General features: G+C 42.7%; 1 non-coding gene across 1 annotated transcript; it reads left to right on the forward strand.

Annotated features, from left to right (window-relative positions):
• Window positions 1–226: 226 nt before the first annotated feature.
• LOC121156586 lies at window positions 227–329 on the forward strand. The gene has a single exon (XR_005883890.1). It is a non-coding gene; the product is annotated as a U6 spliceosomal RNA (small nuclear RNA).
• Window positions 330–25,607: the final 25,278 nt, after the last annotated feature.

Here is a 25,607-nt window from a genome sequence, read left to right on the forward strand (position 1 = left end):
TAAAAAATAAATAAATCTTTAAGAAATCATTATCTTCCCATAGTTACAAAAAGATTCTTTTGTTTCCTTCTAGTCATTGTAGGTTTAAGTTCTACATGTTAAATCTAATTTTTGAATATGTAAAGTAAAGCTTGAAATTCATTTTATTCCATACAGCAGCATATGTTTAAAAGGCTGTGTTTTCCCCAGGAATAATTTCAGCACTTGTGATGAAAATCAATTGATCATGCTCGCTTCGGCAGCACATATACTAAAACTGGAACAATACAGAGAAGATTAGCATGTCCCCTGCACAAAGATGACACAAAAATCAATTGATCTCCAACTGTAGACAACTGCCTAAATTTCTTTGTACCTAAGCAAGTGTTACCTTGTGGGAGAAAAACACCTAACAGCTGGCGGGCATCCTGGACTTGGTTAATGCCAAATTTGTGTTAACTACACCAGTGTGCCAGCATAGATGCCTATTTTGTTTAAGATATGTGGGGGACAGACACCAGCATGTCATCAGACAGGGTCTGGGGACCTACATGCAAGTGTGCATGGTCCCTGAGTAGAGAGGACCAGGCATAGGGGGTTGTGGATTGTCAGAGAAGCAGATATGGAGATGTGTGGAAGATAAGACTGCTGAGGGAAAACATGACAGGTAAGTAGTGACTTTTGGGGGACTTCCACCAACCTGGCTACTGCACTTGCAGCTAAACAAGGAGGCTGACTAGTGGTTTAGAGGAGGCAAGCCAGGGGAACTCTTGGGACAAAATCAATACACCCACCCATCTGGGAGATCTGTATCTGGGATTGTTAGTATCAGCCACCACCTCCTGGGGGGCCAGCCTGACAGGGCTCAACCATAGTACTCATAAGTGAGTGTCAGGGCAGGGAGTGGACCATGTAGGCTGGGCCATGACACTAACCAATTCATAAAAGAAATGGGCCTGGGAGCAGATTCCATGGTGGATCACGGGCTCACCCCTGTGGGACCAGCTGGTTTGCTTGAGGGCTAGGATGGTGACAGGCTGAGGTAAGGCTGATCATAAAACTTACCAACATACATGGATACTGGGATTGGGAATTAGCTGGGCTGGTCCAGACTGTAGCACCTTCAGGCACACTCAAGAATTGGGTATGGAGTGGGCTGGGCCTGAACAGCCACCAGTACACAAAGGTTAGCACCTGGCAGGGCAGACTGCCAGGTGAGGGCCTAGTACCCACTGGCACACCTAAAGTCTGGGTCTGCGAGTGGGCCTGAAAGGGAAACTTAGGGATTCCCTGATGGGCTGTCATTCCCCCGATGAGCACGTGAGTCAGAGCTGAGTGTTGGTTAGGTGAGGCGGGGGCACTTTACTTATTGGCAGATACATGGGTTAGAACTGAAGGGGGAGAACCAGGAAGGGCTAGGACAAACCATAGCACACATGTGCAAGAACCAGGATGGAGTGTGGGCCATGCTGAATTAAGCTAGACTATCACACTTATTGGTTTGCATGAAAGCCAGGGATGGGGGTAGGTTGGGCAGGGCTAGGCAGTAGTACCCACCAATGAGAGTTGGGGTTGGGGTGGGCCAAGCCAGGCCAGGCCAGGCCAGGCTGCAGCATCTGATGGCAAAGGCCTCATTGGGTGATAGGTTATGCTAGTCTGGGTCAGAGCAACCATCGGCTCAAGCAAGATCTGTGCCTGGGAGCAAACCTGGTTGAGGAGCTGAGATGTCCCTGCTGAGCTGTGGTTCCCATTGGTGAGCGCAAGATGGGGGCAGTGAACTGGCCTGGGCATGGTTGCAGCATCCCTTACTTTCGTATGGACTGGATCTGGAGTGTGCCAGACTGGGCTAGACTCCAGCACCTGCTACAAGAAACAGAGTGGATGTAGGACAGGCTGGGCTAGGTCTCTGCACCCTCTGAACCATGCAAGAGCTGGGTCTAGGGGTAGACCAGGCATGGCTGGGCTGTAGCACCCAACAGTAAAAGCCAGAATGCATGTGGGCCAATCAAGCATGCTGCTGTACCTGCTAGGACCAAGTCATGTTGGGCCAAGAACCTGCCAGTGTGCACAAGATCTCAACTAGGAGGTGGCCTAGTAGAGAAGCTTGGGGAACTCCCCTGTCAGGATGCAGTCCCTGCGCATGAGCACAAGAACCAAGACTGGGAGCAACCCAGACCAGACCAGGTTATAATACTTGCCAGCATACCTATGGGTCAAGTCTAGGGTGGGCCAGGCTGTGCCAGTTCACAGCACCCACTGGCAGGTTTAACCAGGATGGGGTGCAGGACATGCCAGGTTGGGCCACAATGCCAGCCAGCTCACATTATGGCCGGGACTGGGGGCTAGCTGGGCTGGGCTAGGCTGCAGCACCCACCGACATGAGCTGTAACTGGGGGCAGGCCAGGCCAAGCCATGTTGCAGTACCTGCTGGTGAATGCCAAGGTGAGGTGAGCCAGGCCAGTCTGGACCAAAGCTCCCACTAGCACACATAAGACCCAGGATGAGGGCCCAATCCAGGATGGGGAGTCAACCCAGCAGGGGAGCTGCAGGGGATCCCCCACTGGGCCACTGCTCCTGCTGGTGAGTGTGAGAGCTGGGATTGGGAGCAGACCAGGCTGGGCAGGGCTATAAAGCCCGTTGACCTGAAGATGAACTGAGTTAGAGGAAGAGCCAGGCTGGGCTAAGTGATTATATCCACTGGTGCATGCATGAGCCAAACCAAATGCAGGCTGGTCAGGTTTGGCTTTGCTGCAGCATCAGCTGACAAGTTCTGGGCCTGAAGACAAGTCCTATCAAGCTAGACTGCAGAACCACCTGGAAAGTGCCAGATTCAGGGCTAAAAATGGGGCCCAGTGGGGAAACTGTGGGCACCTCTCTGGTGGGCTGCAGCTCCTACCAATGAACATGAAAACCAGCGCGCAGGGTAGGCCTGGCTGGATAGGAGATGGCAACTGCCAGCATAAGTGTGGGCTGAATAGTGGGGTCAGTTGGGTTGAGCCAGACTCCAACACCGACTGATACGTACAAGAGCCAAATGGGATGTGGGATAGACTGGATCCATCTGCTGCACATACCAGCACATGCAGGAACCAGGGCAGGGGGCAGGGCTGGTGGAGGTTAATGAGGGTCACTCTAACTAAACTGTAGTTCCCTCTGGTGTATGCAAGGGCCGAGTGTGTGGTGGGCAGGGTTAGATTGCATCCATTGGTTTGCATATGAGATGGGGCTAGGGACAGAACTAACCAGGTGACTTCAACAGTCATCCTGTGTGTAGTCTGATACGGATGACAGACTAAGCCAGAACTTCACCTTGGTTGGTACACACAGGAGTCAGGTTGGGGTCGCCTCAGGTAAGATTTCTTTGGGGAATCCCCCCAACTGGGTCACTGGACTCAGAACTCCAGCCACAGTGAAGAATCACAGGATCTGTGATCTGACTGTGAAGTGCAAGGGTCAGAACTGGGCCTCCACAGTTGCTGAGGCCTGTGCAGATGCTCATGGGGTACATGACAACCAGTTAATTGAGGCCTGTTGAGGGTCTCTGTTGCTGTCCAGTACTAAAGAGAGCAAAACAAATTGGCCAGCTCTCCCAGACAAGCTTTGACAGTGAGTTGATGGGTAAATGGAGACTCAAAGGAGAACAATATCAGCCAATGGGAGGACCTTGGGAGGATTTCCTCAATCTTGGAGCAACAAAATCAACGGCATCTTAGAACTATTGAAACCACTTAACCAGTGGACTGGAACACACCCCACATCAGGGACTCTGGGATGAAATCAGGCTGGACTTCCCCCGTTCTTTGTGGTTGAGCTGCTGGCAGTGGCCCTCTCCCCTTCTTTCTCCATTTTCCCCAGGTACCAGAAGAAAAAAGGAGATTAAAGGCAATTGTCTCATTCACTTTCCCCTATTCCTGCACCCTTTCAGCCATAATTGGTGGTTCACATGGACATGCGCCCCTCTCAACTATTAAATATCATCAGAAGTAAGATGAATTTATTATTTTTTAAAAAAAGAAAGAAAACATAGCAATGATCATTGGAACCTCAGCTTCATTGATCCTTCATTACACCTCCTCTTCCATACTCAGGGATGACTAATCACTCCCCTGTTATTTCTTTTTTTTTTTTTAAGGTAGTGGAAGCAGTTTTTATTTTTAAGGATTTATCAATTTTTATTGGGAAAGCCGATACATAGACAAGGTGAAACAGAAAGATCTTCTGTCTGCTGGTTCACTCCCCAAGCGACTGCCCGAAGCCAAGATCCTGGAACTCTGTCCAAGTTTCCTACAAGGACTTAAGCCATCTTCTGCTGCTTTTCCAGGTGCATTACCAGGAAACTGGATTGGAAATGGAGCAGCAGGGATTCAATGCTGGCACTGCGGGTGGTGGGCTAATGCCTTACACTATAATGCCAGTCCTCACATGAGTCTTTAAGCCACCTGAAATATTTTTATAGATCATGTAAAGACTGAATTTTTTTCTATGTATATCAGATCCTCCTAGAAGGATTCACTGAACATTTCCTTAGCCCTTATGACCTGCAATGCCAAACACATCTGTAAATGAAGTCATCATTGTTACACATGTCTGTTGCTGGCGTCTGTGTTTGGTTCCATGGTTCAATAGTGTGATAACGCAGCATGTTACTCAGGCTTGGTAGCTCATGTGACTCCCTGGAGTCTCCCTCCATACATCCTGCCTCGGGCGTGTTTTATTCTCAGCCTTTTGCTGTTTCAAATCTGTTTTACAATTATTTTTTCAAATGTCCATAAATAATCTTGTTGGAATGTGTATCGCTATGAATAAAGTTATATTAGAAAGAACTTATTCTATCCTTGAACATGTTATTTCTCTTCATTTATTTAGGACTTCTGTGATTTCTTTCAATAAATTTTTATAATTTTTCCTATCAAGTGGACCCCTCCCCTTGGCTAGATTTCTTTCCAGAATATCTTGTATTTGGATCTAGGAGTAAATATTTACAACTAAATTACGTCAAATGGCTTTATCTAGGAACTTGAACTTCAGTTATCTATGGAGCCAGGGAAAAAAAGATAAATGTAAAACTCAGCCCAGGTGCGAGATGGCCAACAATGGAAGACCTCAGCTATTTGCAGCCTAAAGTCACCAGCTAGCCAAATGTTTCCTAGTTCTTGAAATATCATGCAGGTTGCTAGTTTCAAACACTCCAAGATGAGTCTATAGAAAAATGAAAAAGAAATACCAGGTTGTAGCCAATGAGTGAGATAGAACTTGAGAAAGCAGAAACAAATTCAACAACAACAACAACAAAAAGTGACAGGGACAAATATTGGCAGAAATGTAGAGAAACTGGAGTTGCTTGCTACTGGGAACATCCAATGGCTACAGCCCCTTTGGAAAACAGCTTGGCTGTTCTGTAAAGTTCAGTCACAGTCACCCTGAGTCCCGGCAAGTCCACCCAAGTGGAACAAAAACAGATGTCCACACAGGCTTGTAACCAAATGTTCATAGCAACATTATCATAGCAGTCCAAAAATGTAAAAAACTCAAAGGCCCCAAAGTGAGGAATGGATAGTCAAGTATAAGTAGAGCCACACAATAGAATAGCATTTAGTCAAATAAAGTGATGAAGTAGTCTTTTAGCTGGAACTGCCAACTTACAGTGATTTGCCAAAATGAAGAAAACAACAGGAAAGATGGTAAGTGTCTGATGTGTGTCTTCTCAGCCTTTTAGAAAACATAGTTATTCTTTGGGCCACACACGCAAGAACCTACAGAAAAGGTTAACACTGAAGACATCACGGGAATGGGTGCTGATCGAGAATGATGGCCCTGTAAATGTCACCATGACAAAACCGAAAGAGCCAGCAATGTTCCCCAGCTCGCCGCTGGCATTTTACAGGGGTATTCTTACAAAGGGGGTGTGCATACACAACCCAGTAAGCATCCTCCAAGATAGCTAGCCGAGATAGCTCCCCAAAACCTGCAAAAGAAATTGTCTAGGAAAAAGAAGTCCAAGAAAGCTTTCAGTGTGCAACTGCACCCCAGCTCTCTGCAGCCACAGAGTTCACTGGCTGAGAACTTGAGAGGTTCCTCAAGAATCCATGGCATAAAAAGTGTAAAAAACCAGACATTAATGTGGGCCTTGAGACTTTTGGTTGAGATATCCACATTACATATCAGAGTGCCTAGGAGTGACTCCACTCCTGACTCCAGCTACTGGTTAATGCAGGCTTGGCAGGCAGTGGTGCTGGCACAGGCAATTGGCTCCCTACCACCTGACCATATGGGAATCCTGGATTGAGCTCCCAGCTCCCAGCTTCAGTCCCAGCCCAGTTCCAGCTATTGTGGGCATTTGGAAATTGAATCTGAAGGTGGGAGCTCTCTCTCTCTTTCTCTCTCTCTTTCTCCTGACTCTCAGAAACCAATAATAACTCTTTATATTGAGATAAATAGGAAGGAATAAACTACTACTGATGCTTGCTATAGCATGGATCACCCATGAAAGCATCTTGCTAAGCAAGAGAAGCCAGTCACAAAAGATCACATAATGATGACATATGTTTATATATAATTTCCAGAATAGGCAAATTCATAAGAACAGAAAATGTATTAGTAGTTAACAGGAAAAAAAAATGTTGCATGAATACTAAGGGTCAGGGGTTTATTTGGGGATGATAAAAATGTTCTGCAATTGGATATCAGTAAAGATTGCAAACCTTATGAAGACACTAAACCACTGAATTTTACACACCGAGAAGGTGAAGCCTTTTAAAGATTTAAATACTGTGGCATGTGAGTATCCCAAACTGTGGCATACCTCACGGCACCAGAAAGCCTGCTCCATCTACTGCACTTGTTTTTTAAAATGGGAAGGTAATGAACATTTTTACAGCCACTGTTTTAAATGTATCATCATTATTTCTGATATAAATTCCTATACACTGGACTGAAAGGAATGGACCATTTGACAAAAGTTAATTAGTCAGTTAATTCATTTGAAAGGCAGAGTTACAGACAAAGGAGGAATCTTCCATCCTCTGCTTCACTCCCCAAATGGCCACAGTGGTTAGGACAGGGCCAAATCAAAGACAGGAGCCTGTCACTTCTTCCAGGTCTCCCACATGAGCGCAGGGACCCAGGCATTCTTCTGCTGATTTCCCAGGCACATTACAGGGAACTAAGACAGAAGTGGAGCAGCTAGGACTCAATCCAGTACTAAAATGGGATGCCAGCATCACAGAGGCTTAGTGTGTTATAGCACAATGCCCCCCCCCAAGCTTTGACATTTAAAAACCTTGCTAAATTGCCCTCTAGGGAAGTCGGACCAGTGTTATCACTGGTAAATTATTTGAGTATTCATTTCTTCATACCTACATTTTAATCGTTATCACATTAATGATGGAAAACAAGGAATAGCTGTATTTTGACAGAAGTGTTTTGCCACCCACTGAGATTTTCACATTTCCCTAAACAATCTTGCCTCTAATTTTTCCCCACATCAATTCATTCTGGATGCTACTGCATCCAGATCTAAGCTCTTAGAATTCCTACAGCACTCCTGCTTAAGGAAAAAAAAATCTTCCATGTTTCCTCACTGCCTCAAGTACAACTCTTTCAGTCAGCTGGTTAAGAACCCAGCAAGACAGGGCAGAGGAGACACTGTGGGGTAGTAAGTTAAGCTTCTGTCTACAGGGCCGGCATCCCATGTGGGTGCAAGTTCAGCTCCTAGCGGCTCTACTGCCAATCCAGCTCTCTATTAATGTACCTGGGAAAGCAGTGAAAGATGGTCTGCATGGGAGACCCAGATGAAGCTACAGGCCTTGGACTAGCCCAATGTTAGCTGTGAGGCTATTTAAGGAATGAACCAGCAGATGGAAGATCTTTCTCTCTCTGTCTCTGTCTTTCCTTATCACTTTGAATATCTGCCTTTCAAATAAAATAAATTAGTCTTAACCAAAAATAAATAAGTAAATAAATAAAGATTGTTGCAGAAGCAGACATTGGACACAGCAGTTAAGTTGCCACTTGGGGGCCTGATATGATGGCTTAGCAGCTATATCCTCACCTTGCATGTGTCAGGATCCCACATAGCTGCTGGTTCATGTCCCAGCAGCTCCACTTCCCATCTAGCTCTCTGCTTGTGGCTTGGGAAAGCAGTGGAGGACGGCCCAAAGTCTTGGGACCCTGCACCCATGTGGTTGTCCTAGAAAGAAGCTCTTAGCTCCTGGCTTCAGGTTAGCTCAGGCTGTTGCAGTCACTTTGGAAATAAGCCAGCAGACAGATTTTTCTGTATATTTCCTTCTCTTTGTATATCTGCCTTATTAAAGAAAAAAAAAAAGTTGCCACTTGGAACATTGGCACCCCAAATCAAAGTGCCTGATTTGAGTGCTGGCTATTCTGTTCCCAATCAGTTTCCTACTAATGTATGCCCAGTAAGGCTGCAGCAACTGCTCAAGTCCTTAGATCCACATGGGAGACCTGGGTGGCCGTTCTCAGCTCCTGCCTCCTGCCTGGCTTTGCACTGCTGGTGTTGGCATTTTCAGAAGTGAACCAGTAGATGGGAGCTCACTCTCATCTCACGTTCTCTCTCCTTTCTAATAAATACTATGTTTAAAAACATCAACACTGCAATATGATGTCATCACGTTTGAGAAGGCAGGTTTACCAAGAGGATAGAAAGAAAAATCTTCCATTCATCAAGTCACTCCCCAAGTGGCTCTAACAACAGGAGCTGAGCCACCTGAAGCCAGGAGCCAGGAATTTCTTTCAGGTCTCCTACGTGGGTACAGGGTCGCAAGGCTTTGGGCTGTCCTCTACTGCTCTCCCAGGCCACAAGCAGGGAGCTGGATGAGAAGTGGAGCAGGTAAGCCATGAAACAGCATCCGTATGGGATTTCTGTGCTTCCAAGGCAAGGATTTAGTCATTGAGCCATCACTCCAAGCCCCAACACATATTTCTTATCTTAGCCTCCAACTTCCAACACATACCTTATGACACAATTGAAACATCAATCATCGTTCCCTAATGAGACCCATGATTTCTCATCCACATGTCATAATCATCTAAAAGTGTGGCAAATATGCCCTGCCTGTGGCTGATACTGATGATGATTAATCATCGGATTCGCACCCCTCTTTCCCACTGAGCTGAAATTACATATGTCAGCACATTGCTAGCTTCTATCAATGAACTGGCATCTGCACTTAAAGTACAACCAACTTACTTGATTGGCTTTCACCCCAGTTCCTCTTCTTAACTGTATTTCTATTGGTTGAGGATCACTTCAGACCCTCCTTTTTCTAGAAAGTAGTTCTTATTCCACTTCCACCTCCGATTTCAAGCACGTTGTATGATTCATATACTTCCTGCTTGGTTTTGCCTGGTCCGGTTCCCTGTCTGTCCTCTATGAACCCTAAGTTTCATAAGGCACAAACAAAATGAAGAGGTTGGATTCTAGAACCAGACTACCTTAGTTCATTCCTGGGTCTATCCCAATTAACTGTGAGCCTAACTTTTGAGGAAATTGTTTAAGGTCTTAGAGTGTCAGCAAACCCAGCTGTAAGATAGCCTAATAATCAGAACAACTGCAGGCAGAGGTGATTACTTGATGAGAAAATGCAAACCAACTCCACAGCCAACTACCACTAAATAGAATCTGACATATTCCTCAAAAGTACCCATACGACCTAACAAGTCTCCTTCTAAGCTTATATCCAAGAAAACTGAAAACACACATTTATACAAAATCTTGTACAGGAATGTTCATAGAAGACAGAAGCGATAGACAGGTGATACAGTCACAGGAAGAAATGTTATTCAGCCACACAAAGAAATGAATACTATACATTCTACAACATAGATGAACTTCAAAAAATGTTACATACATTAAAAGAAAGGAGATCGTCGCCGAAAATTGCAATCCACAGACAGGAAATATGTTCAGAATACAAGAATTCCCCACAGAGGGAATGTTCAGAATAGGGAAATCTGTGGAAACAGTATGATATAAGGGGTCTTCACACCTTGAGGTACCATCTAACTCCAGTGAGACTGGCCTACATTCAGAACTCGAATAACAACACCTGCTGGCGTGGATGTAGGGAGAAATGTACCCTCCTTCACTGCTAGTAGGAGTGTAGGCTAGTACCACCACTGTGGAAATCAGTATGGAGAGTGCTTGGAGAATTGCAAATAAACCTGCCATATGACCCAGCTCTCCCGCTCCTAGGAATATACCCAAAAGGAGATCTGTAATCCTATATTTATAGCAGCACAATCTACAATAGCAAAGACATGGAAACAAACCATGGAAGAATGGTTAAAGAAACTGTGGTACATCTACTCCATGGAATATTATTCAGCTATTAAGAAGAATGAAATTATTCTATTTACAACCAGGTGGTCCCAACTAGAAACCATTATGCTCAGTGAAATGAGTCAATCACAAAAGAACAAATACCATATATTCTCTCTCATATAAGGAAGCCAACAGGGAAAGTGTAACTCCAACAGTCCAATCTATACTGGTGTTTGTTTGTTTGCTTGCTTGCTTGCTTTTTGGGCTGTATCCCATGTGTTCTGATGTTTTTATTTCAGTTTGGTTCATTCCAAATAATCTCTTTTCTCTAGTAGAATTCTTCACGTGCTCATGAAGTATACGATGGCATCATTTTTCCCAGGAGATTTCTGTGTTTCCTTTTCATCACACATGTGTTAGTTACTCAGTGGTGCGTTATTTTTTCAGGGAGATATAATTTGTTGTTGTTGTTGTTGTTGTTGATGTGGCTGTTATGAAATGATGTCAATCCGAAAAACAGTAATATTATTTCAATCCCAAACAGCCTATATCTCATGCAATAAGATATTGTGAAGTAACCAATGAACCAACAATCGATATGAGTCAGACTGCTTATGATCTACACCAAAGAATTGTAAAACCTAATATACTTTTAAGACCCTATGCAACTCGGAGATGGGGAGGGAGAGCATGTCCTTAGAATGTGAGAGGAAGACGTGAAGTATAACCTATCAGGAACACAACAGGTAACTTATGGACAACAGACTCGAATTAGCATTAGACAATAGTAAAACTACAAAGATATACAGGTGGAATCAAGAGCGATCCTGACAACCTCTTAACAGGAGGTCCTATAGACAAAGTAGGTGGTGGAATCCCAGGGTGGAGCAGGTGGACAGGAAGAGGCTTGCATCCCAACCCTGGGAACTACCGGATCCTCACCAAGGACTATCAGTATGGGTACCAAAGACTACATCCCAACTGCCAAACAGCCATGGGTAACTGGAATGCCTTCGGAGGCCAAGAACTCTGAGGTCATCCACCCCGTTTGGATCTACCACATGGGATAGAAGAAGCCCAAACCCTTCCTTGCAGGATCCAAGGTCATCGGAACAGTAAGCTTCCTTCAGGACTAGGGAGAGAGCTTTCTCTGGTCCTCACTTAGTTCCAACTTTGGATCCCCACCCAATCTTGCAATGACCATCAGGGTCACTCCAAAGTCCCCCACCCCAAAACACACACACACACACACACACACACACACACACACACACGTGCACACACAGATTGGAATAGATATACAGAGAACAACAAGGAAAGCTTGGAACCAGATAGGAAACAGTCAGCATGGACTCACACATGCCTTACTAGGTAGGACACAAAGATTAGTTGCTCCTCACTAAGGTATTGAAGATTCCTCTGCACACCCCTCCTAAAACTGTTCTGCACTTCAACTGTTGACATATGCCTTGTTAGAGTTATAGGTCAGTTTAGACTATTTCAAAATCTGCCAATTTCAGCAAATTAAGCTTCAACACTATAAACTGCTGAATGCTAAAATGAAAATAGTCACAAGACAGCTGAATAATACCCTATAACCATTTTAAGGTGTGTAGCAGCCAGTTCTGTGTATAAATTAAAATTGAAATGTCAATGAAGTAGTCAGAGGATGCGGTTAAGAACTTGCATTTTTAACATATATGTCACTCAACACCATGTCAATTAATTCCATAATGTTGTAAATTGATGTTGATGTTATGTTGTGGCTTTTAATTAATCGGGATGATATTCTGCCAGCTCTGCTTTCAGACCAGAGATGGTCTCCTCAAGAAACTGTTGAATTTATCTGGACAATTAGATGCTGGACTCTATGCTTGCAATGAAAGAATCTTAACTGAACTTGAACTGTAATACTGCAACAAGGTGGAGGAATCCACCATGGGGAGAGGGTATGGGGAGGGGTTGGGGGAATCCCAGAGCCTATGAGACATTGTCACATAATGCAATGCAATCAATAAAAAATAATAAAAAATAAAGAATATTTGAAAAAAGCAAGCATAAAAAAATGATCTAAGGGGTCTTCAAAAAGGGATGGAAATGGAAAAAAAGGGATGGAAATAAAAATACACATATATGGATTTCAAAAAATTACACCAAAATAATCCCTATCTTTTAATCCTATTTCCCCACAAGCAATTGGAAATATCCTTAATTAGTGGTTATGAGGGACAGTGGGAAAAAAAAAACTGGTGATTGTTTTTAAAGATGTACTGGTTTTTTTTGTTTTTTTTTTTTTTTTGGAAAGGCAGATATACAGAAACAAGGAGAGACAGAGAAAAAGAGATCGTCCATCCATTGCCTCACTCCCCAAATGACAACAATGGCAGTTGAAATGGGCAAGTAGACTTCTTAGGGTGACAAAAAAATGTTCTAGAATTGGATAGTACTGATGGTTTGCACACCATTGTGTATATCCTGAACTGTATAGGCTAGTGTGATGGCTTAATTGGCTAATCCTCCACTTCAAAGCACCGGCATCTCATATGGGCACTGCTTCAAGTCCTGGGTGCTCCATTTTTCATCCAGGCCCTTGCTTATATAGTCCTGAAAAAGCAGTGAAGGATGATCCAAAGCCTTGGGACCCTGTACCCATGTAGGGGACCTGGAAGAAGCTCCTGGCTCCTGGCAGCTCAGTTCCACCCAATGTGATCATTTGAGAAGTGAAACAGCAAATGAAGATCTTATTCACTGTCTTTCTTTCACTTCTCTGCATTTCCGTTAAGAATAAATAATTTTAGGCCCGGCATGGTGACCTAGCAGCTAAAGACCTCACCTTGAACGTGCCAGGATCCCATATGGGCAACAGTTTATGTCCCAGCAGCCCTACTTCCCATCCAGCTCCCTGCTTGTGGCCTGGGAAAGCAGTCGAGGATGTCCCAAAGCCTTGGAACCCTGCACCCATGTGGGAGACATGGAAGAGGCTTCTGGCTCCTGGCTTTGGATCAGCACAGCTATGGTGGTTGCGGTCACTTGGTGAGTAAATCATCGGATGGAAGATCTTCCTCTCTGTCTCTCCTCTCTGTATATCTGACTTTGCAATAAAAACAAGTGAATCTTTAAAAAATAAATAAACAAATAAATAAATTTTAAAAATAAAGTTTGGACCCCGCGGGATAGCCTTGTGGCTAAAGTCCTCACCTTGCATGTGCCGGAATCCCATATGAGTGCTGGTTCTAATTCCAGCAAACTACTTCCCCTTTCCAATAAAAATAAAATAAATCCTTAACAAAGAAAATAATGTTTAAATAATTAAATATTTGTTATTTATTTATTCATAAATTAAATAATTTTTAAAATTTAAAGATAAAATTGTTTACATTATAAATTTTGATATGTGATTTTTATCTCAAGAAAAATGTTGCTTATATTATCCTTATCCTTATATTCCAACAACATCTAAAGAGATATCACTTAAAAAGTGATTTTTTTTTTAAGAAAACACTCATTTATTTATTCCAAAGTCAGAGTGACACAGAGAAATGGAGATACAGACCGGTCTCTCATTGCTGCTTCACTCCCCAGATGTGTACAACAGCAGGGTTGGGCCAGGCTTTAGCCAGGAGCACAGCATCCCACCGGGGTCTTCTACATGGCAGGCAGGAACCCACGTACTTGAGCCACCACCACTGTCTCCCAGGAGAGTTAAGTGGGAGTTGGATTGGAAGTGCAGAGTACCCAGGACTCACACCAGGCGCTCCAATATAGGATCCAGGCATTCCAAGCAGCTGCTTAACCCACTATGCCACAGCATCCTCCCCAAGCCGATTTATTTTTTTTTTAATGGAAAGATACTTAATCTGATCTTAAATGCAAAGGCAAAATAATTCAAGTGACATCTACAAATTATAGTTCACAATTTGCATGTAGGAGAAACCATGGATAACATGGTAATTTATTCCTTTGTGAAAAGCCAAGACTAGATTGGGCCTTACCCAAAACAAAAAGAGTTTTAGAGTAACACTTAAAAAACAATTTAGTGAAAATATGCTGCTAACAGGGAACTCAAGAAAGAATGCAAAAAGAAGTCAATGAGATATGCATAAATGATAATTAAAATAAGAAACTTATTAAATCATGTTCTTAAAATGTTACTGTCCACTGTTCCTGTGGGGGAATGACGGTCTCGGTTGTAGACACAGATATGTAAATTTCTAATCTTTACTGAAGGCTGACGTGACAACAGGCAGGACCCATGTATGTACTGATGGCTGGGAATGGCCTAGAATGAATTACACCAAGTGCTGCACTCGCAGATGGAAATAGGCATTTTTCTCCCTGTTTTTAATTTTTCTACAAGTTTATTAGATAAATAATAAAAGTAATTCTTAACCTTTAGAAGTCATTTGGGGGACATGGGAGACATCAGCTCACTTTGAAGTTAATTTGCTAATTTTAAAAAACATTTATGAGGGCCCGGCGGCGTGGCCTAGCAGCTAAAGTCCTCGCCTTGAACGCACCAGGATCCCATATGGGCGCCGGTTCTAATCCCGGCGGCCCCACTTTCTATCCAGCTCCCTGCTTGTGGCCTGGGAAAGCAGTTGAGGACAGCCCAAAGCTTTGGGACCCTACACCCATGTGAGATACCCGGAAGAGGCTCCTGGCTTTGGATCGGCATAGTATCGGCCGTTGCAGCTCACTTGGGGAGTGAATCATCGGGCGGAAGAACTTCCTCTCTGTCTCTCCTCTCTGTATATCTGACTTTGTAATAAAAAAAGAATAAATCTTTAAAAAAAATTTATGAATAAACTTCAGCTTTTTGAGCTTGTTTTTGATATACCAAGAAAAAAATGATAAATAAGCAATATGATATAAAAAGTGATTTTTTTAAAAGAAATCATTTATTTATTCCAATAAATGAGACTTTAATAAACTTAGGAGACTTTAAGTCTGCAATTAGAGAATGACTCATGAGATATTATCTTTATAAATCAGCAACACAAAAGCACAACAGCTAACTTCATGAAAATGGATGAGGCAATGTTCAAATGCTTACTGCAATCTGCGTACTTGTTGAAGTGAATTGCTCAATTGCTGTCAAAAATGGTTATTTAGGTCATGGACCGTGCCCTTGTTATTCACAGTATCCAACTGTTATTATCTTTTCTAAATTTTAATCCATTCTAACTTTCATCTTCGGTTATTACCGAAGCTGAATATTTTTAAGGGCTTACCTATTGGCTAGTTTTTGAAGATTCATTTATTTTACTTGAAATTCACAATTACAGAGATAGGGAGAGACAGCGAGAGATCTATCCACTGGTTAACTTCTCAAATGGCTGCCAGAGCCAGAACTGGATCAGTCTGAAGCTAGAAGCCGGGAGATTCTTCAGGATCCCCCTGGTGGGTGCAGGTGCCTAAGGATCTGGGCCATCCTCCACTGCTGTCCCAGACCACCAGCAAGAAACAGGGTGGGCACTGGAGCAAGCAGAGCATAACCATAAGGGAAGCCTGTGTTTTGTGGCAGTTCATCCCTCTTCTTTCGTGCACTTTCTGTATGTATATCTGGGATTTTTCATGTATTTTAAACATTTCTATCTGTTCTTTTACAAGATTTTTCTTTCTTCTTCATTAGTGCTTTAAAGACAGGTAGCTTCAATCTGTCATATGAGTAAATGCTACAAGTGCCTTACTTGTCCTGTGCTTTAATGATGCCTTATTATCTCTAAAAGAGTTTATTTTTTGTGGAGTTCAAATACATCAACCTTTTGCTTTTTCACTGTACTTGTGTTTTTTATTATGAGGCAGCCCTAGATTTAATCATCTGTGGTTTATGCTAATTCGTTTCTGGGTTCATTTTTTAAAATTCAAGCCTGAAAACCATCTGAAACTGATTTTGAAATAAGAAATAAGAGTGGCAACTCATTTTTAAAAGCACGTTTCTAAAGCATTGTACATTCCAACAAATTCTGTGCAAAGAAAATATTTAAAATATCAAATGTGTCCAAGGACTCATCACGTACAACAAAATTTCTAAATACGTAAGCATTTAAATCTTCCAAGTTCATCAGAATAGTTTGAGCGGAATGAAAATTTATTTTAACTTTTTAAAAAATATATTCTTTCACTAGTAAACTTCCATATAGCCTGGATGTCTTACCATAAGCACAGATTGTTTTGTTATTTCAAAGTCGGCGCTTTGTATTTTTAAAAAAAAGAAGAAAAGCGTGACCTTCATCACATGATGCCACATGACACAATCAGGTCTTGAATTTCACCTTCTCATGACTAAAAGAAGTCAAAAAAGTCACTTTATGATTCAGAAGGCATGAATCATACGTGCAAATGACTGGATGACGAAGTAGAACTCCAAAGGGGGAGAGGGTGGTGAAGTGGATATCCTATTCGGGTGAAACCAGAAATGCCAGTTTTAATGGTCCCCTGATTCACTTACTGAATTTCCTTTCCCTAATCTCGTAAAATTTCTGCACCTGTTTGTCAGTGCATTAAACTAAGATGTTATTTGATTGTCAAGATGGCTGCATGAGCTGACATATCAAAGCACTAAAAGCATTGTGAACTACAAATCCCCATAAATGGGGTCAGCAGTTTCAATCTTCAGCAACTGAGAAAACCCAACATGTTTACTCAATGGAGAAGTTTTTCCTCCAAGGCTCAGCTGTTCTTTTACTGTGCATAAATTCTCAAACAGCCCACTGAGGATAACAGGATACCAAGGTGAATGGCTTAGAAAAAACAGATGTGGGCCTGGCACGATGGCACAATGGTTAAGGTCCTCGCCTTGCACCCCCGGGATCCTATATGAGCACCGGTTCTAATGCTGGCAGCCCAGCTTTCCATCCAGCTCCCCGCCTGTGGCCTGGGAAAGCAGTCGAGGACAGCCCAAAGCTTTGGGACCCTACACTTGCGTGGGAGACCCGAAAGAGGCTCCTGGCTTCGGACCAGCACAGCATCAGCCATTGTGGCCGCCTGGGGAGTGAATCATCGGACGGAAGATCTTTCTCTCTCTCTCTCCTCTGTGTATATCTGCCTTTCCAATAAAAATAAAATAAATCTTTAAAAAAAAAAAAACCAGATGTGTCACTTTCCAGCTAATGGGACTAAAATATCAATGTATTTTAATGCATCCTGATATGTCCAAAGAAGCTTTTGTTTTATCGTGGTTTTCAGCTTTCTGAGATATTGATGGATACCCACATATACATTCACAAGAGTCTACAAAAAGGTACATTCTTCATTAATGGGTTTACCAACATTCATGCACACATGAACACAATAGCACAGACGCGGGTGCTCACAAGGTTTGCTTACAAGCATATCTCCAGGTACATCTGTAGCCAGGAAGGCAAGGACATCCAGAGAATCAGATAATCAACAAATTGGCAAGACCTTTCATAATAATTGGCTTCTGGTAGGGAGCTCTCTGCTTATTTACATACATTTTTTAAAGTTTTTCTTATTTATTTGAAAGGCAGGGTTACAGAGAAAGAGATCTTCCATCCACTACTTCATTCCTCAAATGGACACAACAAGCCAGAGCTGGACAAGTCTGAAGCCAGGGGCCAGGAGCTCCTATCATCTCCCATGCAGGTACAGGGGCCCAAGGACTTGAGCCATCCTCTGCTGCTTTCCCAAACACATTAGCAGGGAGCTGGATAGGAAGTGCAGCAGCTGGGAGTCTAACAGGCACCACAGATTTTTATCTGCCATAATCCAAAACCCAGAACCTCTCTGAATAATGATCTCTAGGCCCTCAAAATCAAGATTATAAATTTTCTAGAATAATTTGACGAAAAACTCTGAAAAGTAGGATTTATTATTAATTTGTTCAACAAGTATAAACAGAACACTTACCAAAGCTTGCTAGGCTCTGAGAAAAATTGTTAGATTGAATCTTGAAATGACAGCTATTCCACTGTTTCTGACTTATGAAAATGGCAAATTCTTATGGTTCAACCTAAGAAAATCGTAAAGCTCCCTAGAGAGGAAAAGAAAATGTGAGAGTTGAGAATCACAAGAAAAAAATTCAAAATAGCAACTTAAAAGAAATTAAAAGGAATGAAAAGAGAAAGATAAAATTAGGAAATTGAATAATAAAGATAACATATAAGCAAAGATAGAAATGAATAATAGGGCCCGGCGCGGTGGCACAGTGGTTAAGGTCCTCACCTTGCATGCCCGGGATCCCATATGGCCGCCGGTTCTAATCCCGGCAGCCCCGCTTCCCATCCAGCTCCCTGCCTGTGGCCCGGGGGGGAAAGCAGTCGAGGACGGCCCAAAGCTTTGGGACCCTGCACCCGCGTGGGAGACCCGGAAGAGGCTCCTGGCTTCGGATCGGCATAGCATCGGCCATTGCGCTCACTTGGGGAGTGAATCATTGGACGGAAGATCTTCCTCTCTGTATATCCGCCTTTCCAATAAAAATAAAATAAATCTTTAAAAAAAAAAGAAATGAATAATAGAAATACAATAAAACTGATGAATTCTTAATAATGAAATTATTCAATATTTATTAAGTGTCCAACACCATATACACAATCCCATGGATAGGTGGAATACATGCCTCAAAAGAGACATTCTTCTTTTTCTTAATAAGAAATGCAAATTTTGTGCTCCCCTGTCCCCCACCCTTTTTTTTAAAGAGAAAGAGACAGATAGCCCCCATCTTCTATTTCAATTTCCAAATGCCCTCAGTGAAAAAGAGAAAAAAAAAAAAAAAGAATAAATGCCCTCAGTGGTCAGGGTTGGCAACCAAGAGCTTGGAACAAAATACAGCTCTCCCAAAGAGGGTGGCAGAGATCCATGACTTGAGCTATCATGGCTCCCTTTCCAGATATAGCAGGAACCTGGAGTCAGGAGCCAGAGACAGGAATCAAACCCCTATTCCCATGTGGCTAACCCATTAGACTAAATCCCTGCCTCTGCCTTACACTGTCCAATTCTAAGTTCTGAGGAGAACACAACAAATGAAAGAAAGAAGTCAGGCAATATGAACTAAAACACAGAAAGCAATAATAGAAATAAGATAAATTAAATACCAATCCAAGATAAAGCAAAGTTAAAATTAAAACATAAGTTCCATGACCAGTACCACGACTCAACAGATTAACCTTCTACCTTGTAGCACCAGCATCTCATAAGGGTGCCGGTTCATTTCCCTGCTGCTCCACTTCTGATCCAGCTGCCTGCTTATACCCTGGGAAAGCAGTGGAGGATGACCAAGTTCTTAGGATCCTGCACCTGTGTGGAGACCTGGAAGAGCCTCCTGGTTTCCAGCTTCAGATTGGTTCAGTTCCGGATACTGCAGTCATTTGGGGAGTGAATCGCCGATGGAAGATTTCTCTCTGTCTCACACTCTCTCTTTCTCTTTCTACTTCTTTGTGCAAATCTGCCTTTCCAATAAGAATAAATAAACCATATATAAATATAAACCATATATATATATATATATATATATATATATATATATATATATATATATACACACACACACAATGGCTCAATGGCTAAATCCTCACATGTGCCAGGATCCCATATGGGCACTAGTTCTAATCCCAGCTGCTCCACTTCCCTTTCAACTCCCTGCTTATGGCTTGGGAGAGCAGTGAAGGACGGCCCAAAGCCTTGGGACCCTGTACCCATATGAGAGACCTGACAGAAACTCCTGGTTTCAAATTGGCTCAATTCTGGCCATAAAGCCATTTGGGGAGTGAACCAGTGCATGGAAGATCTAGAAAGTTCTCTGTTCTTCTCTCCATTAATCTGATTTGTCTTTTCAATGAAAATAAATAACTAAAAAAGAAAAAAAGAAAAATACTAAAATGGGACCTGATACAGTTGCATAGTGGCTAAAGTACTTGCCTTGCATGTGCCAGGATCCCATATGGGTGCCAGTTTGTTTCCTGGCTGCTCTACTTTTCTTACAGCTCGCTGCTTATGGCCTGGGAAAGCAGTAGAGAATGGCCCAAAGCCTTGGAGGACCCTGCATTCACGTGGGAGAAGCTCCTAGCTGCTGATTGGCTCAGCTCTGGCTGTTGTTGCCACTTTTTTCTGTCTCACCTTGTCTCTCTGTAAATCTACCTTTCCAATAAATAAACTTATCTTTAAAAAAAATACTAAAGTGCTTTTGGATGTTTTCACTGTAAAGAAATTTTAAAGACTTTAGAAGACATATATGCTTACATTGATGGGACACTATGCAACTTATGTGTGCATCAAACATCACTTGGTTCCCCATATGTATGTACAATTTTACATCTGTTAGAATTTTTAAATGAACAAATTTAAAGTAAACAGCTCTAATTTGTAACTTATGCATGTAATTCCCAAAATACCTACTTTAAAGTTATGTAATTAAAGACTATACAGAATGGGAAAGAACGGTTAGTCAATTATTTACATAGAGTCCACTTTGCATTTCTATCATTAAAAATAGTCCAAGAATTATGCAATTTTAGCCCAGGATGGAATTTTAGAGTTTATTCAGACAAAACCCTCAGTATTTCAGAAGGGACAAATTTAAAGAGTGACCTGCGCCATCCAGCTGGAGAGAAACAAATTTAGGACTGTATTATATTCATTGTTGAACTCACTTAGCTATCAGGACATGCGTTCCTACTTTGACCATGGTTGTTGTGGGCATCTGGACAGTAAGTCAGGGTTGTGAGCTTCCTCCCAGTGTCTATCCTGCGTGTCAGATAGATTAATCATTGCAAACGCATAATTTACGTCTCAAAAGCCAGCACCAAGAGCGCTGCAAGTCAGGATTCAAGGTGAGTGCTTAACTAAAGGAAGATTAGCAGGACCCTGGTTTACAGACGTCCTAAAGGCACTTACCTATAATGTATGAGGAGTCTTCCAGAAGCACAAGAGAAATGTGCATTATGAGAAAAATAGCCATGGATTTCACCAACTGTGTACCAGTGCAAAGTGATTTTTTATTCACATTTCCCATGAACTTTCTGAAGCTCCCTTAGCTGTCTCTAGTCAACATCAGCACCATCAGTACCATAGTATCATCCTCCATCCATGCAGAATTAGTCATCTAAAACAAACCAGCACTGATCTACAGCAATTTTTAAAAAATGTTTGTCTTGTAAAATGTATTTGTCTTTTTTTCTGCTTGAAAGGCAGAGCAGCAGAGGGAGAGAGATGAGAGAGAGAGATTCTTTCATCTACTGATCCACTTCCTAAATGCCAGTAATAGCCGGAGCTGGACCGGGCTACAACCAGGTGCCCAGAACTCCACCTAGGAGTTCTGTCATGTGGCAAGAACTCAAGCCAAACCCTTGAGTCCCAGTGCTGCTCCCAGGGAGTGCATTAGCAGGAAGCTAATTTGGAAGTGGAGGTGCTAGGACTCAAACTAGACACTCTAGTGCCTTTGGGGGGCAGGCATCCCCAAGTGGCAGCTTAACCTACCGCACCACAGTAGCCATCAGTAATGATTCTTAAACATTATCAATTGTATATGTAACTAGACAGGTATGACTTGTTTAAACTCTTTTTTCACATGTGATCTATGTGCAACTGGTGCCAAATAAACTTGAATGGGGGGGGGGAGGGAGGAGATGTGGAAATCTGTTTACTCAGAACATGATGACAACCTGAATATGAGTCTACTGAAAAAAGGCCAAAAAATTGTGTGGCAATCAGAAGGTAAGGTAATGGTTATAAAATGAGTTTGATGAATGAAGAATTGATTCTAGTTGTTCTAATGCCAAGTTCTGTACACTGAGTGATAGTTCTGTGACCAGTCATGACACAGGTCTCTGTCACAGGCCCCTAGGAGTAACAAAACCACAGGGATTCGAGGGCTGATGTGTCCTGGACAAGGAGAATTTTTTTTTTTTTAAACATGACACAAGTTCTTCTTGTGACTCATAGCATGAGATGAAACCAGATGACCTCTCACACTGTTCTTGATTTTATTTCATTGTTTTGTTATTAGCGTTGTCCTAAATGGTAGATATAAATATAATCTCTCAAGTGTTTCCTTAAGCAGTCAAAATAAAATCTTTAACCCCTGTATTTACATGACAAATGTGAAGATACCTACACGCAGAAATATAATCATTCTGGAACAGTAGGAGTCTTTTCATTTTCCACTTGCTGACTCTACGGCGATAAATGAAAACTGCAAACCATAGATGTTGAAATGTCAAGGCTAAAATGTCACAGAAACATCAAGTTTGGGAACTTGCCTCTGCTGTTCCAAGTCATGTAATGATATGGCCATTGGTGCTTCTTTAGCAACGTGCATGTGACCTTACACTGCGGGACGTCAGGCCGTGCCGTAACACTTCCTGTCACAGTCCTTGAGTCAATCTTCATGCCCACACAGTGAACCACATTTCTATTTCATTCCTGAATTCACACAGGTAAGTAGGTTGACATGTGCTCTACCAGGAGAGACATTCTCAAATGACTCCCAAGTCCATTAATCTCATTGCTCTGTTTTATTTTCTTAGCAACTATATAATTCCTTGCCTACCACCCTTCATTGCTTATTAACTAAACAAACAAACAAAACGTACTAGAAAAAAGGCAAGAATCAGGCTATTATTGGTCAGTGATCATTCAGTTACTTCTTCATGTTTCAATATCCTACTTTGTAAAATGAAATATAGTCACGTCTGGCTGGACTACACCGATGGCCAGTGGAGAAATACAACCTGTGAGAGCGCTTCAAGAGCTCTGGGAGATAAGCATGGTACAAAGTAAGACAACGAATACGACACATAAACCACTAGATGAAAAAAGCACTACTGGACACTACATGATAGGCTGTTTCCTGTTCCCTCAATGCCATCTGACTTTAAAATATCCTGCAGTTCCACGAGGGTCAAAGTGTGTGTCCATACCGCCAAGTGCAACATTCCCCAGGATCCCATGTTACAGGGAAACGTGAAGGGGTGTAATCCACCCCTAAGAAACAACTTTCATTTCTCTGTCTGCCTCCCTCTCAGGCTATAAATTATGATACTTGGTGTGAACACAAAGCTTCACTTGTTTTACCACAAATACTCAGATATGTAGGTGGACTCATTTGACCAAGAAATGTCATCAAAGTTCAGATCTGCTGATCCCGTAACATGAAACTTTTACACTTGACCTTAGCCAAAAGGCCCAGAAGCAAATATAACATGAACCTTCTTTCCAAATGCCTCTCCCTCAATACAGTGTGAAGCATTTTTCTTACCTAAAAGTAAACTGCATCACTAAAAAACGTTAATTGCATAGGAATTGAGAGCAGGCAGGCTAAAGGGAGTAAAGATGCAGCAGGAGGGGAGGAGATAGAGGGAGGCCACTTAACAAGTACGCAAGCACAGTCAGACGAGGGGGTTGAGTCCTCCTGTTACACACCACAGTTGGGAGACTGAAGTTTACAATTCATTATATATTTTATAAAGGGCTGGAAGAGAGGAGTTCTAAGGTTCCCAACACAAGGAAATGAGAAATGTTGTAAGACATGAAAATGATGATCACTCTGAGATGCATCAAATTATCACACTGTACTTTATAAATACATATAGAATCAAAAATAAATAAGACCTGGGCCAACACTGCGGTGTAGTGGGCAAAGCTGCGCAGCATCTGCTATGGGATATGTGTGCTCCCTGAGAACAACCTGGGAAAGGCAGCAAAAGGTATCTAAGTGCTTGGGTCTCTGCCACCCGTGTGGGAAACAGCGAAGAAGCTCCTGCTTCCCGGCTTTGGCCCCCGGCCCAGCTCTGGCCACAACGACCATTTGCAGAGTGAATCTGAGGATGAAAAAATTTCTTTCTCTCTCCTCTCTCTCTCTGTAACTCTGATCTTGAAGTAGATAAACCTAAAAAAAAGGAAAGTCAGGGCAGGTATTTGCTGCTGTGGTTAAAATACTACCTGGGGTTCCCTGCATCTTATATTGAAGCACCTGGTGTCAAATCCCAGTTGTGCTCCCATCTCTAGCCTCTTTCTCATGCACCTCTAGAGAAGTAGCAGGTGACAGCTCAAGTCCTTAGGTCCCTGCCACCCATATAGGGGACCCAGATGAGGCTCTGGCTTCTAGTTTTGGCCTGATCCAGCACTAGCTCTTGGTGGCATTTGGGAAATGAACTAATGGATGAATCTCTCTGTGGTTGTCTCTTCTTGTCTTTCTCTCAGCCTTTGCCATCAAAATTAACCCATAAATAAGCAAGACAAAATTAAGCCAGAAAACTACAGGTAAATAGCAAACTCCCACCTGCTAAAAGTGTATCGAGGATGCACATTATCAAAGCTGCTCTACTGGGCCGTGGGGAAGCCACAAGGAAAATTGGTCAGTTCTTGCCCTCCACGAGCCCTTGACAAGACCCATGTTCTTGATTCGGACCTTGGCCAGGTTAACTTCTCAGAACAGAGATTGTGGTGTTGACCTTAGTTGCAGATTGACCAAATGAGCAAACAGAAGAATGAAAGTTCTAGTGAAGATGTTTCCTGCTCTCATCCAACCTGAAGGAATTATTGCCAGCTCTTCACAGTCTGATCCCAGCTGTTTATGTAAGAGGGAGGGAAGAAAAGTCCATCCTAGAAACAGGTTGGACCGCCAGGGGGACACATGGAAAGCGGAGACAAAGAGGTTGGGAAAGAGGGGTGTGGATGGGAGAACAGCAGTGCCTAGAAGGAATCAGTGAAAACAGAATTCCTACGAGAAACCTAGGGAGAATTCAATTGATCCTCAGCCATCAGAATAAAACAGACAACAGACTTTGAAAAGAAGTGAAAATTAAATCAGTTCAAGATCAGGAAGGGGAAAAAATACTTTGGTCTCCAGCAAGTGCCAGTTCACTTCAGCCAAAGCTTGAAACCTTAAGAATACTCCAAGGACTTACCGAGCATGTTATTTGGAGGGTGAAGAGTATGAACAACATGTAGCCAAGATCCTGGGTGCACCTGTTACCTTCATACTTGTGGCAGCTGATCTCACGCTCTTTGACCTTGGAAACTCATGGTACTCAATTATCAACAACCCCAAAGAGTCAGAGAGAGATCTTCCATTTCCTGGTTCACTCCCCAAATGCCCACAAGAGCCAGTGCTGGGCGAGGAGGAAGCTGGGAGCCTGAAACTCCATGCAGTCTTCTTCAGGAGGGCTAGGGGCCTGAGCATTTGAGTCTTAAACCACTGCCTCCAAGGGCACAACAGCAAGAAGCTGGACTGGAAGCGAAGGAGCCAGGACGGGGTGGGATTGACCCTAGTAGTGGCTTAGCCCATTGCGCTACGTGTGAATTATATCTAATGACAGTTATCATATACGAAAACTGGGAGATTATAAGCCATTATTTCAAATCAAGACAATAATGTACACTTTTT

Source organism: Ochotona curzoniae, unplaced genomic scaffold, assembly GCF_017591425.1.
Source record: "Ochotona curzoniae isolate NIBS_2020 unplaced genomic scaffold, NIBS_Ocur_1.0 contig_3432, whole genome shotgun sequence".
Classification (NCBI taxonomy): domain Eukaryota; kingdom Metazoa; phylum Chordata; class Mammalia; order Lagomorpha; family Ochotonidae; genus Ochotona; species Ochotona curzoniae.